The 21291-nt window shown below is 42.6% G+C and overlaps 1 protein-coding gene and 1 long non-coding RNA gene across 3 annotated transcripts in view; both read right to left on the bottom strand.

The window, feature by feature from the left end:
- LOC144888650 (uncharacterized) overlaps window positions 1–21291 on the bottom strand; it is a 648249-nt gene that overhangs the window by 18893 nt on the left and 608065 nt on the right. The window lies entirely within an intron of this gene.
- On the bottom strand, window positions 2699–9746 carry LOC144888639 (uncharacterized). 2 transcript variants are annotated; one of them, XR_013621187.1, is made up of 3 exons: window positions 7759–9746; window positions 3343–3477; window positions 2699–3249 (listed from the first exon to the last, which is right to left on the bottom strand). It is a non-coding gene; the product is annotated as an uncharacterized LOC144888639 (long non-coding RNA). The 2 variants fall into 2 exon arrangements; XR_013621188.1 differs by having other exon boundaries at window positions 3343–4054; window positions 8378–9746.

Raw genomic sequence — 21291 nt, 5'->3', positions numbered from 1 at the left:
TCGCTCAAATGTGAAAAAAGGCAATCGCTTTTCGCTCTGAAATACGTGCGAACGCGTAACTGAGTTAATGGCGGCAAGGAACATCACGTGATCGCTCTGAGCGAATCGGCGCGCTGCTCTGTGACCGGTCAGAATCCGTGCATAATATTCCTCGCTGAAATGCGCTGAGGTAAAAATATGGTTTAAAAATATTATGAAATAAATTTTTAGGTCGGCCATGTTCTTACCAGGCTCAATGGCCATGTCTGTGCCAAATATCAAGTACGTGAGCCTCTCCGTTTAGGAGTCTATCGGTAACATTACACACACACACACACACACACACACACACACACACACACACACACACACACACAAACTGTGTTTTATATATACTAGGGCATGCCCGTACGTGGGTGCAATGCCCGTACGTGGGTACGTGGGTACGTGGGTGCGAGTACGGTGACAATCCCCCCCCCCCCCTCTATTTACATGAAATGGTTTGGTTCATGAAATGTTTTGGTCTATTCGCAACGCCAAAGCGAACGGCGAACGCTTTACATGAAATGGTTTGGTCCATGAAATGTTTTGGTCCATTCGCAACGCCAAAGCGAACGGCGAACGGCTTGCGAGTACAGTGACAATCCCCCCCCTCTATTTACATGAAATGGTTTTAATTAGTTTTAAAACATAGTTTAACGCCAACATAGCGGCAACATAGTTTGCCAACGTGAAATAAATGAATACGCTCTCAAATGTGCCGTCCGAGGCAGAGTCTGTTCGCCACGTTCGGCACACGTGATAGCTCGCTGCTCTCTGATTGGTTGAATCGTTTTTTGGACATAGCTCGGTAACTACTTGTCCGATTAATATGAAACCTTGAAAAGGCACATCCTCGGGTCCCCAGCAATATACCTGGCAAGTTTAAAGTATATCGGACCCGTGGTTGTCGAGAAACAGCGGTCACAGACATACAAACATACAAACATACAAACATACAAACATACACACAGAGATTACTGGAATTATAGATAGATAGATTAGCTGAATGCACCCAACGTTGCCCGGGTTCTTTTTGAATGAATTTAATCTTCTGTGCATCGGTCTGACGTGAGCCCAGTGTCAGTTAGTGCTCAACGATTATTTGTTCTTTCTTCTGTCGGGCCCCGCGAGAGAGAATTTTGAAAGCATGTGTTGCAATGAGTCGGATATTCCTATTAAGTGCATAAGTTGTACTTCAAGAGAATTTTGAAAGAAGAAGAAGATTTATTGGGAAATGGGCCCAGCCCAATAGTTATCAAAAAAACTATTAAACTCTAATGATGTCATCAACACTGAGGAGCAAATAGTTTTAGCTGTCGAATTACGTAAACCTACAATCACAAAGTTTAAAAGAAGGAGAGTTTATTCCAAAGGTGTTGATTACATCTGGTCCGCTGATTTAATTGAACTAAATAATGATAAGGGATACAGGTATGCTTTAACCGTTATTGATTTGAGGAGTAGATATGCATGGGTTGTTCCTTTGAAAAACAAAAGGGGTAACACTCTAATGTTAGCTTTCAGTAGAATATTTAGTAAAAGCAAAAGGAAACCAAAGAAGTTATGGACTGATGAGGGAACAGAGTTCCATCACAAAACATTTGTGAAATTTCTCAAAGATAATGGTATAACATTATACAGCACCTTTAATGAAGGAAAGGCAGTTGTTATTGAGCATTTTAATCGCACTTTGAAAGAGAGATTATATATAAAAAAATTCACACAACTCGGTTCTCAACAATGAGTATCTTTCATTTAGGACATTGTAGATAATTACAATAATACAGTTGTCCCGGTGTGTACCCCGGTTTAGAATAGGTACACCGTATCCCTGCGCATCGTAAGAGGTAACAAAGGGTTGGCGCCAGGAAGGGCATCCGGCCATAAAAACATTGCCTCAAACAGGGAACCATGATTGTCATGGGGCCCGCAAGGCTAACCCCCGCTCTAGCGGGGAAAATGGCCTTAAAACGATCATTCAATACAGTTCATTCATCAACAAAATCAAAACCATCGGAAACATTTACAAAATTAGAATATGAAAAGGAAATTCATTTGAGAAAAACCAAGTTCAAAGTTGGTGATATTGCTAGAATATACAGATGGAGAAGCCATTTTGAGAAGGGTTATACAAAGAGATGGACTAATTAACTTTCTTTAAATTGTTGATGCAATGAATACAGTTCCTTGGACCTACAAATTAAGTGATTTAAAGGGAGAAGAAATCTTGTGTACAGTACATTTTATTCACATGAATTACAAAAGACAAAGATGATAAATAAATAAATAATTTTCAAAAAATTGACTCCGCCCCCCTTTTTGTCTCCACCCACAAACCACGCACACACAAACCACACCCATAATCCCCACAATCCCCCTCCCCCTTGTGCACCACCACCCACCTCATCCCACCCCCACCCTTCTCCACACACACACGTAGAGGGGAAAGGGATGGGACAAGGGAGGTGGTGGGTCATTGGAGGGAGTGCACTTCCCTTTTTTTCTTTTTTTTTTGTATACAAGATCGAGGCTCGTGAAAGAGCGAACAGCGGCGGGAGAAAAGACGAATGAAAGAGTGAAAGTGAGCAGAGAGCCGAGATTTCGGCAGTTTAACCATCAGAGGGTTGCTGGCAGATCTTGTGCGACCTGTAGGAATATTTGGGGGACAGAGCACAGAGAGAGCTCGGGGAGCAAGGCCGGAGAGGAGTCGGTAGAAGACAGAAAGACCACCTACCTGCCTGCGGTGAGTGAGTGAAAGGCCCTCAGAGATAGCTTCATCGTGGGAGATTCCAATGATTCTGAAAGCTTTGGATTCAACAGCGTGAAGCCGAGCTAGGTGTGAGGCAGGAGCACCAGCCCATAGGGGAGAACAGTATTCCCTTTTTCCCCTCCTTTATTCTCTTTTTGTAATTAATGATGAAATAATTGGAGGCAAAACAAATATAATTAAAACCATACAACATTAAAACCTTTACATTATTTAAACATTTTTATTTGGGTGGGAGTAAATATTCAATTGTGGAAATGATGATTCTTTCCCGATACAAATCACAGTCTGCTTGTGGAAGATCGAGTTTTGTGTTAAGTTCATCAAGATGGAGGTTTAAAACAGCACAGGTTGGAAATGAATAAGCACTCTTTGGAACCTCAAAGTAATCCCATTCAAAGTTGTGATATTCATTGACTTGATCTTCAACCTCAACCATCAACTCTGTTATTGAAGAGATGCTGTGATAAAAAGAAAAAAACATAATTATTATTCGTATATTATTTGGGTCTGTATAAAACAATATATAATTAATAGGTTTAAACATAGCTTACCAGTCTTGTTGTGATAGTGGGTGAAAATCAGCACAGGTTGGAACCTCATAGTAGTCCCATTCAAGGTCGTGATATTCATTGACTTGATTTTCAACCTCAACCATCAACTTTGTTATTGAAGAGTTGGGGGCTAAACTGGAATAAAAAAAAGGAAAGGCAATAGTTGTTAAATGTGCAGTTATTTGGTTCTGTATAAAACAATATATAATTAATCTTACTATAATTCACCAAATGTCTGTCTGTCGTCCGTTCCCAGGTACCGCAAAAAACGGCTGAACCGATCGCTATGAAATTTTGGGTGGGTAATCCTGGGACCCCTAGGAGTAAAATAGGCTATATTGTTTTTCCAATTTTTCCAATTTCCCTGTTTTTCCAAACACGATGGAATAATATTTACCGATATGAACAGTGATGTGGCTTTTATTGAAATTCTACAAATACCGTTTAGATTTTGATGATTTCCATGTGATATGATTTAACGGATGTTTATATGAATCGTTTAAAATAAAAAGAGCCTTAAATTTCTGATATTTTGCCTTTTCATTTGGGCCTCCCAATTGAAGCCCCGCCCATAGGGCAGGTACCGTTGCTAGTAGGTTTAAACATAGCTCACCAGTCTTGTTGTGGAAAAGATTGAAACTCATCTTCAAGGTCAAATAACTCTTCGATTGACATCCTCCGTCTCCATGAAGCGCACTGGACCTTGGTTCATCTTATATTTTAAAAAATGATGACAAAATAGAGTTAGAACAATAACCTTCCTGTGTAAGAGGAAGGGATTAAAATTATTTATAGAATTAGTTATAAATATCTCTTGACTGAGAGACTTTGGAAGGATTAACATTTTTTTAAAGGATTAAATGCTCTTGACTCGTGCGAAACCATAAAAGCAGAAAATTAAAGTTTTTCCCGAAAATAAAACATAAACCAATATTCGTGGTTCTCTATTCGAGAATAACGAAAATATGAGTGTTTTAGAACCGAAAAATGGTTTTGGGGTCTATTTAGGATTTAACCTTTGTTGATGGCTTAAATGGGGAAGGGAGAAATAGACGGGGTTTTTTTGGTTTTTGGTGGGTGGCCCAAAAGTTCCAACGCATTTTCCCCATTCACTTACATGTAAAAATGGTTGTGTCTTACAACCAACATTCTTCCCCTACTGTTGTGCCAATACAGTCATCAATGTAGCGACAAACGAGCTTCGGTTGAGGATGAACATATTGATAATGGATTTGTTCCTCCACTTAGCCAATTTGCAGAGTTAGGATCAAATGGATTACCCAGAGCTACTGTGTTGGTAGTACAGTTGACCATGCAATGAATAAGAAAATATTTCAGAGTAAAGACAAGTGCCGCTAGTCCTACAATGAACACATTTGGCACACAGACCAAAGTCCGAAGGGTATTTTCATCCATCACCTCAGCCTTTAAAGCCTACTTTTCCATCTTTTAAAAAAAAATTATACACAATCTGATTGGCTAACAGCTATCACAGGACATAGCACGGGTGAAGGCCAGCATATGTAATTAGCCGAGCTGTGTATTCCACCCATTGGCTGGACAGCAGGCCTGACTCCACCCACAATTGTAAACTAACTAATTAATAAGTTCGCCATTTTCATGCTGCGTTAAGCTGAAACCATCTGCTATGGTAAGTGTTATACAGTATATTCACAATTGCCGTACCTTTCCTATGTTTGTCCTTCATTGTAAAGCAAACCTGAGCCCATACTAGCACCTATAGGCCTCAGCCTTTTGGCCTTCAGCCCTCGAGTGAGGTTCATGCTTATACACTGCCTGGGGTTTTTCTTCTGGGAGCGACAGTTTTCCATTGACAAATTTCTTCCACACCTCTGAACCTCAATGTCTGTTGCACAGAAGCTCCACAACTCAAGGTTGGCATCTCGTGGAATCAGTGGTGGTGCGAACAATTAAATTGTCAAATTGAACAATCTGATGATAATTTTTTTCAAATGTACAGGACCGGCTGCAACAGCGGGTTCTTTTACGTCACATGGGGCCTGCCTTCGAGGCGGTCCCGATTCCCAAACCATCCCACCTCCTACATCCATCAAACCATCCCACATCTAGCTCTTTGGGAAGGATTTCAAGCACAATAAATAGAGATCCCAACAGTGGCAACATAACTCTTGCATGTAAGAAGAATTCTCAATTAAACTTTTCATGGTAAAGCCTCAGGTTTTCACGAGTTATGAATATTGTGGTGTGGTGCAGTTTTGCAAAAAAGTTGGCATCAACACTTACTAATTATTTCTGTTCATAGAACAGGTAACCCAGCTAGTGGAGAATAAAAGTTTTTTGAGTGCATGACGCGTGTCCTTGAGTGCAAGGTAAGGATTACACTGAAGGAACTATCTTGTGAACAGAATGTCAAATTAGTGTGGTCGAGCAACTTCTTAAGGTAAGTGCAACCAGGTAAGTGCTTTGCTATTTCAAACTTTTCGGGGAATCCTTTCAATCTATAAAAATTGCAGTGGTAAAGTATGCTGCACCAAGTAACATTGTCGGACGGCACCAGAGTCATTGCCATTGAGAGAGGCAGCTCGGAAATACGCCGTCTGAAGATGATTATTAGGATGAACGAGATGATTTTCCAGTTTGACCGATCTCGGTTATTTTTATATATATTTTTTTGTTTGTTTTCTTATTCCCTTTGTGTTTTATGTTTTTTATGATGGTTAAACTTACGGTGTCACCAAATAATAGTTTCCTTGGATATGGGACAATAAAGATTGTTATTATTTTATGCTTTATTTTCTAGCTTTTGCCATCGTCTGGAGAACTAAAAAGTGATCTCTACCTGGACAATCAGCTGAACAGACCAGGTAGGCTCTCTTATGTAGCCAAAGCGATTGGTGGGAGAAGATATGCCAACTTTAGTTTTGGATGTAGCAAATGGGACCGGAGGAATTTTTCATGGTACCACGCCATCCCTACATAGAGTGCTGGCGCAGTTGATAAATACACTCAAAAGTAGCAGCATAGAAATTCAATTGAGACAGAGAAGGCTTCGGTTGTTCGGACAGGTAATGTAGCTAGAACTATAGAGGATGAACCGAATCGGAAGATAGTAGGCTAGAACTATAGAGGATGCACCTAATAGGAAGATAGTAGGTTTTAAGGCAAATTAAAAAGACGAAGAGGCAGCTCGGCCAGGAAAACATGGCAGGAAGGTATCAACAATGACATGAAAATAACTGCTTTAAAGAAAGATGTGAACGAAATAACAAAATGGAGTCGTGCGAATCCATCGACCAACGCTATAAAATAAGAGCAAATGTCGTTAAAAAAACGATGACGACAGAATTTGCTTCATGTCAATGGAAGTCAAAAACAAATTGCATTCACGCTGGAGCTGAACCTTGAGCTTAAGGGTCATTCATAAACATTTCAGTTAGGTATTTATAACCTATGTATATTATAAAACAGAAGAATTACAACAACAAAATAATGATAGGGAAGAGGAGGTGTAAAAAAAAAAAAAAAAAAAAAAAAAAACTTGAAGAGGCTGGTGGGACGAAGATGATCTAGAAATTTGGCTCACGACAGGGATGAGGATAGTAAGGTCATGAAGGGGGTCTATTTCAGGCAAAGTTCAAGACCACAGATCAGTGGATCATTCAGGCTTTAATGAACCAGCTTCTGCACCTTTCACAAGCATCGCCATTCCCGCCAGTGTGGATCCGCGCTTGCACACCCACCACATGGAGTGTACAACCTCAAAGTACTGCAATTGCATCCCCTTTACCTCTAACATTGTTTTAACATTACAACATTTTCCCTTAATAGGAATTTGAAAAAAAATTTATAAAGAGGTAATTAATGATAACTAAATTATGAACCAGAAGCAAAATCAACACCCTTAGGCACTCCATGATCAACTCCCCCATCCAAAACCTTGATCTCTTCTATCCCCGTTAATTCACCCCAGATCCACTTTCTTTGAAATCCCGACTTCTTTCTTTCCTGGAAGTTCTAGCAATTATACCTCTCCCCCCCACGCCCCCCCTCCCACCTCCCACCTTCCCATGCCTCCTCCCCCCAAGCCCTCTCCCTCCCACAGATCTTCCGTTGTCCCTGTTCTCTGCTGTTGTTCTTGTGTGCTTCTCTCTCTCTCCCCATCTTGTCTCCCGCTCCCTTTTATTGTATATTTTGTGTGTCCGTTTGTTGTTGTTTTTTTGTGATCGATGTTAGCTCTTACACGAGCCCCGATCTTGTATACAAAAAAATAAATAAAACTGTCCAAGCTTTCAAATGTACCAACCGAGGTCACACATAGTCCGCCATTGTTACGGGATTCACACGGGCCTATTTTGTGAGCCATCTGGGCAGAACTCTTTTCCCCTGAGTCTCTTACATAGGTCTCACATTCTGAGCTATCGAGGCAGAACTCACTTCTTGATTTGTCCCGAATTTTGTCGGTCTGCAAAGTAGAACTCGTATGATGAGTCATCAAGGTAGAACTCGTTTTGTGCATCATAAAGGTGGAACTTGTTTTTTGGGTCATCAAGATAGAACGCGAATGCTGGGTCATCAAGGTAGAACACGAATGCCGGGTCATCAAGGTGGAACACGAATGCTGGGTCATCAAGGTAGCACACAAATGCCAGGTCATCAAGTTAAAACACGAATGCTGGGTCATCAATGCAGCACACGAATGCTGGGTCATCACGGTAGAACACGAATGCCAGGTCATCAAGGTAGAACACGAATGCTGGGTCATCAAATTAGAACAGGAATGCTGGGTCATCAAGGTAGCACACGAATACTGGGTCATCAAGGTAGAACACGAATGCTGGGTCATCAAGGTAGCACACGAATGCCAGGTCACCAAGTTAGAACACGAATGCTGGGTCATCAAGGTAGAACGTGAATGCTGGGTCACCAAGTTAGAACACGAATGTTGGGTCATCAAGGTATAACGTGAATGCTGAGTCATTAAAGTAGAACCTTAAGATTTAACTTGAGATCTGTGAGAGTCTGATATTTTGTCTTACATTCCTGGAGCACTTACATGACGGAGTGATGATAGATCCACGGCAAAATATCGCATCTTCTTCTTCAGTGGCCGCTACGACACCTTCTTCCCCTGCATGCAACAACTGACAACTGGGAGAAAGACAAAAGAGCTGGAAAATACAAAAAAAGAGTTGGACAGATTTTGGATAGACAAAGAAGGATCACTGGAATAGCGAAGAAGAGGCAGCTCAACTGGGACAGAGAATGTTCTGCAAGGTAGAAACAGAAACCAGGAGTCACATCCTATCTGGATGTAAAAAAAACAAAAAAAACTCATGTCAGAACAGCTGTACACCCAAAGACACAAGTTATGTGGAGTAATCTACTGGCACATCTGCAGAAATTTCAATATCCCAGTTTCACAAAACTCATGGAAACATGAAAGAAAAGCAATCATTGTAAAGAAGGACATAATGCTCACGACCTGATGATGCCATCCAGCGTGAACAGAGAAAGCAAAGGACTGTGACAGAGATAGTACTCAGGAACAAAAAGGAAAAGCCAACGTTGCTCATTGAGATGTCAAGTACCCGGCGATTTCAGCCTAAATAATGCAGAAATCAAGAAAATTGCTGGAGGAGTGCGAATCATGAGTGCGAATGCCAAATAACTCTGGCAGGATCTCCCCACGATCACTCGTTACAAGCCGAAGTTGAAATATCCAAGGAATGACGACACACATTGCCAGCCAAACTGACTCATTTTTACAGCCAATTCGATCACCCGGTGGGCACAGCACCAACCACAGTGGAAGTGACTGCTCAAGCTTTTGTGATCTCCAGAAATGACACTCGGCGTGTTCTGATGAACCTGAAGGTCAGGAAAGTGACTGGTCCTGATTGTGCCAGCCCCGGGCTGCTGCGGTCTCTCATGCTGATGAACTGTCGCCCATTTTTACTTTACTTTTCAACTGGTCACTTCAGCTTTGTAAAATTCTCCATGTTTTGAAAAAGTCCATAATTATCCCTGTGCCAAAGCGTTCGTCAGTGAGTTGCCGAAATGATGATAGACTGGCGCCAACTTGTCTGGGGTTGCAACGGATTAACTCTCAACATTTACAACTTTCATTGTTTTAATCTTCGGTCACATCTGCATATGTCTCTCTCTCTCTCAGCATGTGATGGAATGTCTCAATTGTAAAAACCTTTCTTTCCTCAGGGCTATCCGATCAGATTCATGAATCCTTCTGTGATAACTTGGCAGCCTTGATTGTAATCATGAGTTTTATAACTCTGGCAAACAGAGGGGTATGTCTTTGCGTGGCCTTCACATTTTTCCCTCCCACCCACGGGTCCACCAGGAAATAGAAGGCCACTCGAGAGAAGATGTCAGTGAGAACGGATCATATTGTTAAGCGTACTGTGTTTCAGTTCTCTGTGATCATTAAATAAATTTGTTTTGTACACCCTCTGAATTGAAGACAATTCTCTTCTTCGACAATTGCATATATGTGACAATAAATTCATTATTAGCATTATTATTATTATTATTATTATTGTTATCATGCTTAACAACCGCAATCCTGGAAATACTGCATTGTCTGCATTCCTTTCTGAATCGCAATTGAATTTTTATTTTATTTCACCTTCAATTTCACATCTTGATTTTCTTCATCACAAACTCCCACTGGATTTGCCAGAAAAAATTTCAAACAATTAATTAATGCTCATCCAGGTGTTCACAATGACCTTTATATGGGTACATTAACACTCATGCCAGTCTTCCACCAATTTTGCCCTTCACGTGACTCGTGGTGGTCCGTTTGCCCTTCACGTGACTCGTGGTGGTCCCTCTCGGCTCTCCCCCCGTTGGTATTTTTGTGCACATAAGATTGTTCACGGTTCTGTTTAAATATTATTTAAATATGTATAACCTTTCCCCTTCAGTGTTTTACTCGGTGGTATTTTACAACACGCTGTTTTTCTTCCTATTTAAAAGGCTTTTCTCAATTTCCTCTCCAACTCATTCCACCTCAAAAAAAAGAAATTCAATATCTTATACGTCTCCCTCACTACATGGTCTAAATTCACATTCATTCCATCCCTCCTCCATCATTCTGAACCGGATTGCTAACTTGAAAATCACAACAAACCCAATTTGTTTTCAATGTTCGTCTTTCATTAATCATCCACTTTCTAAACCCCCCTCTTGCCCCTCCCATCCAAATCCCTCCCCTTGCACCTACACTCCTAAACTCCCCCCTTGCCCCGCCACTCTTAAACTCCCCCCCTACCCCTCCACTCCTGAACTCCCCCCTTGCCCTTCCACTCCTGAACTCCCCCCTTGCCCTTCCCCTCCTAAACTCCCCCCTCACTCCTCCCCTTCAAAACTCCCCCCCAACCCCTCCCATTCAAATCTCCCCCCATACCATTCCTCTCCAATTCTCCCTCCTCCTCCTCAAAGCTGCCTCCTCCCCACTTCGTCTCCCTTCTATCTCATTGTTACATATTTATGTGAATGTATGTGAATTCCCATTCAGGTCTTTGCTTATCCATGCGTAGTAGATTAAGGGTTGTTGTGGTTGGAGGGTCAGGAGCCCTTCTGAAAAGTGTCCGGAAACGGAAGTGACCGGAAACGGAAGAGGAAAAGACACGAGGAAGAAAAAGGACGAGTATTCTTCTTCCTCGCCCCGCTCCGACGAAAGGTGGGATTGATTGAGCCGTGTGGAAAAGCGGCGTTCCCGAGCCCGTCTGGCGAGAGGAGTTACCGGGACGGATACCTGCCCGGTGGACGTCAAACTGTCGTGTGGCCGTGCACCGACCCTGCGTTTGGCACCGTTCGCGACACCGTCTAAAAAGACGCGTACGGGTCGCCCGTTGGGGCCTAACACGCCTTGCAAGCGGCGTGGGGCTTTTGGCTTGCTTTCCCGTATCCGCTCCGCGTGGCCACGAGGGGCTGCAGCCGGGGTGCCGGGTACGATACCTGCCCGGTGGAAACACGTCCACCCGGGGTTCGTTCAACCGCCCGAGTGCGGCGACGCCGACCATCATCTTGGTCAGGAGGGGCCCAGAGACATTGTGCGGGACCGAGACCAAAAGGGTGTCGTGAGTACTCACCGGGACACACATGTATAAGATGGCCATCTTACTCATAGGGAATTGATTGTGGCTGGGGAATTGTTGATGGTAGTGTACTGTTGATTGCTCGGGGAAAATCTCCGTGGTTGTGTCATTGAAATATGGTTGATGGTTGTGTATTGTTGATTGCTCGGGGAAAATCTCCGTGGTTGTGTCATTGAAATTGTATGGTATCATTACCATTGGAAATATATCCTTGAACATCAGTTGTCTCCTGGGTGAAATTCATATGGATTGCGTGGCGAAAGCGCATATATAATACAGCTTGCTGGCGGAGTTCCTCTCACAGTCCGGGGGTCACCGAGACCAGGTATTCACCGAGGGGACCACGTAACAGAATGCCAACAACAGAATGCCAACATGACACTCAAGAAATTTCATCTTGATCGGATGAAGTTTTGTACTTGTCGAATTATGACCTCATAATCGAGGCACCTATGACATCATCATTAACATATTTTATTCCCCATTGAGAGTTCTTTACAATGAACCATGTCTCAATTTTTTCTATTCCGCGCTTTCGGAGATATAGACGTGCAACGTTTTTCAGTTTTTCCAAGATGGCGGCCGAACCACGTGACCCATGACGTCATAATTATCATTAAAAAAATTATACAGGTGGAGTTGCACCGATGGTGAAAATTTCCTGTCAATTAGACCAACGGTTGCAGAGAAAATCATATTTATTCTGTGCAGACAAACAGACAGACAAACAGACAGACAGACAAACAAAGACTCATATGCAATACGCTTTTCTCTGGCGAGGGTAAACATGTTCTTGAAGTGTTCTGGAGTACATACACAACAGCTCGAGATTCGAACCCAGGTGAGACAGCTCAGAGGTGAGTGGGGGACTCGGGCTCGGCCGAGCTAGAAGTATAAGAAGCTCCGATATAATTTCAGGGACTTCTTGCAGCTTCAGTTGTCTTTCCTACTTTTCTCTTTTATCAACTTGGAGTAACCAATCACAAATGGAGATAATTATAGAATGCTATTATCAGAGATGTTCATGCAGTTTGTAAGAAGTTGATGATCATGTACTGATGTTATAACATTACCCAGAAGTTGATGATCATGTACTGATATTATAACATTACCCAGAAGTTGATGATCATGTACTGATATTATAACATCACCCAGAAGTTGATGATCATGTACTGATACTATAACATCACCCAGAAGTTGATGATCATGTACTGATATTATAACATCACCCAGAAGTTGATGATCATGTGAGGATATTATAACATCACCCAGAAGTTGATGATCATGTACTGATATTATAACATTACCCAGAAGTTGATGATCATGTACTGATATAACATCACCCAGAAGTTGATGATCATGTGAGGATATTATAACATTACCCAGAAGTTGATGATCATGTTCTGATATTATAACATCACCCAGAAGTTGATGATCATGTGAGGATATTATAACATTACCCAGAAGTTGATGATCATGTACTGATATTATAACATCACCCAGAAGTTGATGATCATGTGAGGATATTATAACATTACCCAGAAGTTGATGATCATGTGCTGATATTATAACATCACCCAGAAGTTGATGATCATGTGAGGATATTATAACATCACACAGAAGTTGATGATCATGTACTGATATTATAACATCACCCAGAAGTTGATGATCATGCACTGATATTATAACATCACCCAGAAGTTGATGATCATGTGAGGATAGTATAACATCACCCAGAAGTTGATGATCATGTGAGGATATTATAACATCACCCAGAAGTTGATGATCATGTACTGATATTATAACATCACCCAGAAGTTGATGATCATGTGAGGATATTATAACATCACCCAGAAGTTGATGATCATGTACTGATATTATAACATCACCCAGAAGTTGATGATCATGTACTGATATTATAACATCACCCAGAAGTTGATCCGTGATGGGGACTGGGGCTCGAGACAGTGTCCTTCATTAAAAGTATAATAAACGCTGTCTCCATCGATCTTGCCAAGGCCGTAACACCTGTCAGCTCAAAATCCTTTTAACTGTTGATTTGGTACAGGTACACATATCGGGAATTTGGTACAGGTACACATATCGGGAATTTGGTACAGGTACACATATCGGGAATTTGGTACAGGGACACGGATCGGGAATTTGGTACAGGTACACATATCGGGAATTTGGTACAGGTACACATATCGGGAATTTGGTACAGGTACACGGATCGGGAGTACATACGACATAGCGATTGCGAACACGATTATCGATCACGATTTGAAACACGATGGAATAATATTTACCGATATGAACAGTGATGTGGGTTTTATTGAAATTCTACAAATACTGTTTAGATTTTGATGATTTGCGTGTGATGTGATTTAACGGATCTTTATATGAATCGTTTAAAATAAAAAACCTTCAATTTCTGATATTTTACCTTTTCATTTCGGCTTCCCATTTGGAGCCCCGCCCACAGGGCCGGTACCGTTGCTCGTACAGGTAATTGAACAAAACACATTTAGAACATCAGTGACCTTGTTGTGACGTATCCGCAGGATTAAGGGGTGAAAGGCAAGAAACACCCAAGTAAGAGTTGACCCGGTACCGGAAATCCCTCGATCAGAGAACTCGACCATATTTACATGTTATCTAATCCAAGACAAGACGATGCCGCGGCAGATCACTCAGGCCTTTGTGCAGATTTTTAGTCGAATCCAATTCCCCCTCGAATCGAAAACATTTGAAATTTAACACGGAACACACCACTTGTTCGCTTTCCCATCGACCCAAAACGAGTACGTACGTTGTGTACCTGTTGTCTCTTACAATTCCCGCTTACCTGCTGTGGTGGTCGGGACGTCGCACAACGAACCAGCATGAACACCACAATGGGAATGAACCACATCTCTCGTCCACACCAATCCACGAATGAAGCTTCAACCACAGAGCTTTGTCTTAAGAGATCTCTGTTGTAGGAATTCGCATTGTGACAAATAGTAAACAAAGTGACGTCACATTGCACTGTGGCCACGCCCCCTATGCATTTTTTATATTAATAACCTGTATATTCATTTATTTATTTATTGATCCGATTACTCTCTTTCGGTGAAAACCACGTGGTCCAAAGTTTGAACACCACGAGTTTTCTATTTTTCAAATATTTTGCACAAACGAGTAGAGAATTAAAAAAACGTTCACGTCATAATTTGGGACACTCAAGTTACCGACATTCCATAACATACACCTGGTCATTTAATTGATGTTATTATTATTAACAAGCAACGGAACCCGCCCTACGGGCGGGGCTTCAATTGGGGGCCCAAATGTAAAGGGAAAATATCAGAAATTGAAGGTTTTTATTTTAAACGATTCATATAAACATCCGTTGAATCATATTACACGCAAATCATCAAAATCTAAACAGTATTTGTAGAATTTCAATAAAACCCACATCACTGTTCATATCGGTAAATATTATTCCATCGTGTTTCAAATTTGGGCAATGGGCTCTCCAACATTCGATGTGTTCACGGTTTGAATTACGTAACGTAACGTTTGTGACGATGTTTGTGTTCACGTTAGTGAACCAACCAAAAAATGTCCAACTACCTACAACTCCAAACAGCACACCACAGAGAATGTCCAACTACCTACAACTCCAAGCAGCATACCACAGAGAATGTCCAACTACCTACAACTCCAAGCAGCATACCACAGAGAATGTCCAACTACCTACAACTCCAAGCAGCACACCACAGAGAATGTCCAACTACCTACAACTCCAAGCAGCATACCACAGAGAATGTCCAACTACCTACAACTCCAAGCAGCACACCACAGCGAATGTCCAACTACCTACAACTCCAAGCAGCATACCACAGAGAATGTCCAACTACCTACAACTCCAAGCAGCACACCACAGAGAATGTCCAACTACCTACAACTCCAAGCAGCATACCACAGAGAATGTCCAACTACCTACAACTCCAAGCAGCACACCACAGCGAATGTCCAACTACCTACAACTCCAAGCAGCATACCACAAAGAATGTCCAACTACCTACAACTCCAAGCAGCATACCACAGAGAATGTCCAACTACCTACAACTCCAAGCAGCACACCACAGGGAATGTCCAACGACCTACAACTCCAAGCAGCACACCACAGGGAATGTCCAACTACCTACAACTCCAAGCAGCATACCACAGAGAATGTCGTTCTACCTACAACTCCAAGCAGCACACCACAGAGAATGTCCAACTACCTACAACTCCAAACAGCACACCACAGAGAATGTCGTTCTACCTACAACTCCAAGCAGCACACCACAGAGAATGTCGTTCTACCTACAACTCCAAGCAGCACACCACAGAGAATATCCAACTACCTACAACTCCAAGCAGCACACCACAGTGAATGTCGTTCTACCTACAACTCCAAGCAGCATACCACAGAGAATGTCCAACTACCTACAACTCCAAGCAGCATACCACAGAGAATGTCGTTCTACCTACAACTCCAAGCAGCATACCACAGAGAATGTCGTTCTACCTACAACTCCAAGCAGCACACCACAGAGAATGTCGTTCTACCTACAACTCCAAGCAGCATACCACAGTGAATGTCGTTCTACCTACAACTCCAAGCAGCACACCACAGAGAATGTCGTTCTACCTACAACTCCAAGCAGCATACCACAGAGAATGTCCAACTACCTACAACTCCAAGCAGCACACCACAGAGAATGTCGTTCTACCTACAACTCCAAGCAGCATACCACAGAGAATGTCCAACTTCCTACAACTCCAAACAGCACACCACAGAGAATGTCGTTCTACCTACAACTCCAAGCAGCATACCACAGAGAATGTCCAACTACCTACAACTCCAAGCAGCACACCACAGCGAATGTCGTTCTACCTACAACTCCAAGCAGCATACCACAGAGAATGTCCAACTACCTACACCTCCAAACAGCACACCACAAAGAATGTCGTTCTACCTACAACTCCAAGCAGCATACCACAGAGAATGTCCAACTACCTACAACTCCAAGCAGCACACCACAGAGAATGTCGATCTACCTACAACTCCAAGCAGCACACCACAGAGAATGTCCAACTACCTACAACTCCAAGCAGCACACCACAGAGAATGTCCAACTACCTACAACTCCAAGCAGCACACCACTGTGAATGTCCAACTACCTACACCTCCAAACAGCACACCACAGAGAATGTCCAACTACCTACAACTCCAAGCAGCACACCACAGTGAATGTCGAACTACCTACAACTCCAAGCAGCATACCACAGAGAATGTCCAACTACCTACAACTCCAAGCAGCACACCACAGTGAATGTCCAACTACCTACACCTCCAAACAGCACACCACAGGGAATGTCCAACTACCTACAACTCCAAGCAGCACACCACAGTGAATGTCCAACTACTTACAACTCAAAGCAGCACACCACAGAGAATGTCCAACTACCTACAACTCCAGGCAGCATACCAGAGGGAATGTCCAACTACTTACAACTCAAAGCAGCACACCACAGAGAATGTCCAACTACCTACAACTCCAAGCAGCATACCACAGGGAATGTCGAACTACCTACAACTCCAAGCAGCATACCACAGAGAATGTCCAACGACATACAAACTCCAAGCAGCATACCACAGAGAATGTCCAACTACCTACAACTCCAAGCAGCATACCACAGGGATTGTCCAACTACCTACAACTCCAAGCAGCATACCACAGAGAATGTCCAACTACCTACAACTCCAAGCAGCATACCACAGAGAATGTCCAACTACATACAAACTCCAAGCAGCATACCACAGGGAATGTCCAACTACCTACAACTCCAAGCAGCATACCACAGGGAAAGTCCAACTACCTACAACTCCAAGCAGCATACCACAGGGAATGTCCAACTACATACAAACTCCAAGCAGCATACCACAGGGAAAGTCCAACTACCTACAACTCCAAGCAGCATACCACAGGGAATGTCCAACTACATACAAACTCCAAGCAGCATACCACAGAGAATGTCCAACTACCTACAACTCAAAGCAGCATACCACAGAGAATGTCCAACTACCTACAACTCCAAGCAGCATACCACAGAGAATGTCCAACTACATACAAACTCCAAGCAGCATACCACAGGGAATGTCCAACTACCTACAACTCCAAGCAGCATACCACAGGGAAAGTCCAACTACCTACAACTCCAAGCAGCATACCACAGGGAATGTCGAACTACCTACAACTCCAAGCAGCATACCACAGGGAAAGTCCAACTACCTACAACTCCAAGCAGCATACCACAGGGAATGTCCAACTACATACAAACTCCAAGCAGCATACCACAAAGAATGTCCAACTACCTACAACTCCAAGCAGCATACCACAGAGAATGTCCAACTGCCTACAACTCCAAGCAGCATACCACAGGGAATGTCCAACTACCTACAACTCCAAACAGCACACCACAGAGAATGTCCAACTGCCTACAACTCCAAGCAGCATACCACAGAGAATGTCCAACTACCTACAACTCCAAACAGCACACCACAGAGAATGTCCAACTGCCTACAACTCCAAGCAGCATACCACAGAGAATGTCCAACTACCTACAACTCCAAACAGAATACAAGCAGTGCAGGAAAGGAACACAGGATAAGTCATCACACATCAAATGTGATGAAAGAGGTGACCCACAAGCCAATGAGGTGAGGATCCGTGTCCTTGGTGACCAATGTGACCCACAAGCCAATGAGGTGAGGATCCATGTCCTTGGTGACCAATGTGACCCACAAGCCAATGAGGTGAGGAGCCGTGTCCTTGGTGACCAATGTGACCCACAAGCCAATGAGGTAAGGATCCGTGTCCTTGGTGACCAATGTGACCCACAAGCCAATGAGGTAAGGATCCGTGTCCTTGGTGACCAATGTGACCCACAAGCCAATGAGGTAAGGATCCATGTCCTTGGTGACTAATGTGACCCACAAGCCAATGAGGTAAGGATCCGTGTCCTTGGTGACCAATGTGACCCACAAGCCAATGAGGTAAGGATCCGTGTCCTTGGTGACCAATGTGACCCACAAGCCAATGAGGTGAGGATCCGTGTCCTTGTTGACCAATGTGACCCACAAGCCAATAAGGTGAGGATCCGTGTCCTGGTTGACCAATGTGACCCACAAGCTAATTAGGTGAGGATCCGTGTCCTTGTTGACCAATGTGACCCACAAGCCAATGAGGTGAGGATCCGTGTCCTTGTTGACCAATGTGACCCACAAGCCAATGAGGTGAGGATCCATGTCCTTGGTGACCAATGTCACCCACAAGCCAATGAGGTGAGGATCCATGTCCTTGTTGACCAATGTGACCCACAAGCCAATGAGGATCCGTGCCCTTGGTGACCAATGTGACCTCAATGCAGCAGATGCAGATATTTAGGCCAACTCGAAATGGACAATCACCATATTGTCAGCTGAATGACCAACCAGATGATTTGATTGTGATGACATTTTCCAAAATCTGAATGATTTCATGAATACTGTTCCAAGTCCTAAATGGGTCTCTGTGGTGTTACATGAATATGACATGAATGTATGAAAAGAACCTGACACAGTAACACAAGGCAGCTTATAACAAAACTACAATATCACTTTGGAGATCTCCCATATAAACACAATGTCAGTTTGTGTGTTTGCACAGATGTCTGTCCCCCTTCATAAGGGTATATTTTACAGGCCGATCTTTTAACACAAATGTGCATTCACTGCGGTCTCTTTTTGAGGATAAAACTAATCGAAAAAACATTTTCGACTCATAAAAGTCCTCACAGTCATCGCCAAAAATATTGGCACCCTTGCACTTTTTTCAAATAATGCACCATTTCTTCCTGAAGATTGTTGAAATTAAATAATCTTTTGGTATCAACACATGTATTTATTAGGTTTGCTGTGGAACAAAACAAAAAAAGCTGAAAAAGTTAGGAAATCTTAGCTTATTCCACACAGAAATCCTAAAATGGCCCTGACAATATTATTGGTACCTTTTTGAAGTTGTTAGAAATAATTAGATTTCAAGCAGGTGATTCTCCTTTACTTTGGAATTGAACTCACCTGTGGTGAGATGCAGGTGCCCAAAATATAAAATCACTCATTCAATCAGTTTGAACAGAGAAAAGGAGTCATTCTGCTGTTTTGTGTCACTGTGTGCACAGCAATGAGCATGGAGAAAAGAAAGAAAACTAGAGAATTGTCTGAGGAGGTCAGACACAAGATTGAGGCCATGCATGGACAATCTCAAGGCTACAAGTCCATCTCTGGAGACCTTGATGTTCCTGTGTCCACCGTATGCAATGTTATCAGGACGTTTAAGGCCCACGGCACTGTCGCCAACCTCCCTGGACATGGCCGCAAGATAAAACTTGATCGACGATTGCAGCGAAGGATTGTTCAAATGGTGGAGAAACCACCTCGATCAACTGCCAAACAGATTCAAGCTTACCTTCAGACACAAGGTACGACAGTTTCAACTTGCATCATCCGTCACCAACTCAATGAAAGGGGGTTCTATGGTACGAGACCCAAGAGGACCCCACTGCTGAGAAAGCCCGACTGGAGTTTTCCAAAACATACCTGAACAAGTCAAAATCCTTCTGGGAGTATGTCTTGCAGACAGATGAGACCAAATTCGATCTTTTATGGAAAGCACATCATCTCTATGTTTACAGAAAACAAAATGAAGCCTTCAAAGAAGAGGACACCTTCCCTGCAGTCAACATGGAGGACATTCAGTGATGTACCTTGAATGTGTGCATGGCGTCATGAAATCAGGAGATAACCAAGGCATTTTGAAGCGCAATGTTCAACCCAGTGTCAGAAATCTTGGTCTCCGTCGAAGGTCATGGGTCTTGCAGCAGGACAATGACCACAAACACACTTCCAAAATTACCAGGAATGGTTCAAGTCAAAACTCTGGACTGTTCTGAAGTGACCAGCAATGAGTCCAGATCTAAATCCCGTTGAACACCTGTGGGGAGATCTGAAAACAGCAGTTGGGAGAAGGCACCCTTCAAATCTGGGAGAACTGGAGTAGTTTGCACAAGAAGAGTGGCCCAAACTGCAGGTCGAGGGGTGTTGGAAGCTCATTCATGGCCATAGGAAGCTCTTGACTGCAGTTATTTTGTCCAAAGGACGTGCTGTCAAATATTAAGTCCAGGGTGTCAATAATTTGGTCAATGCCATTTCTTTTTATTTTCTGATTTAAAAGGATTTATTAAGTTCTGAATCAAAAACAAATGTTCTGTAATATTAACAGTGAAATAAAGAATTGAGGAGATCAAATACTTTTGTCAATTTCAACTTATTTTTAGAGAATATTTTGAGTTATTAGTCAGGTTCACTATGTTTTTTCGTTCAAAATCATGGTACATTAGCAAACCTATACATTTTTGGAAACGTTATTACATGGAAAATCTGAAAATCAATGTTTACATTTGCCAATTCCGACCAATTCGATTCGACCAATTCGACCAATCGACCAATTCCATTCGACCCATTCGACCATTCGACCAATCGCTTCGATCGACCATTCGACCAATTCGATCGATTCGATTCGATTCGATTCATCGAATTCGATTCGATCGACCATTCAACCAATTCGATTTGCCAATCAATTTGACCGACCTTTGCTTGTGTGGAACGGACTGTGAAAACGATGCGGACTATATTGTCGGATACGACACACAGGACAGTGATGACGACTCTAAATGGCATATTCTGTAATCGTGTATGGTTGATGCCATTGAC

Source organism: Myxine glutinosa, chromosome 13, assembly GCF_964187855.1.
Source record: "Myxine glutinosa chromosome 13, kmMyxGlut1.1, whole genome shotgun sequence".
In the NCBI taxonomy this organism is placed as follows: domain Eukaryota; kingdom Metazoa; phylum Chordata; class Myxini; order Myxiniformes; family Myxinidae; genus Myxine; species Myxine glutinosa.
The sequence above is the reverse complement of the archived record's forward strand: the minus strand, read 5'-3'. Positions and strand labels throughout refer to the sequence as shown.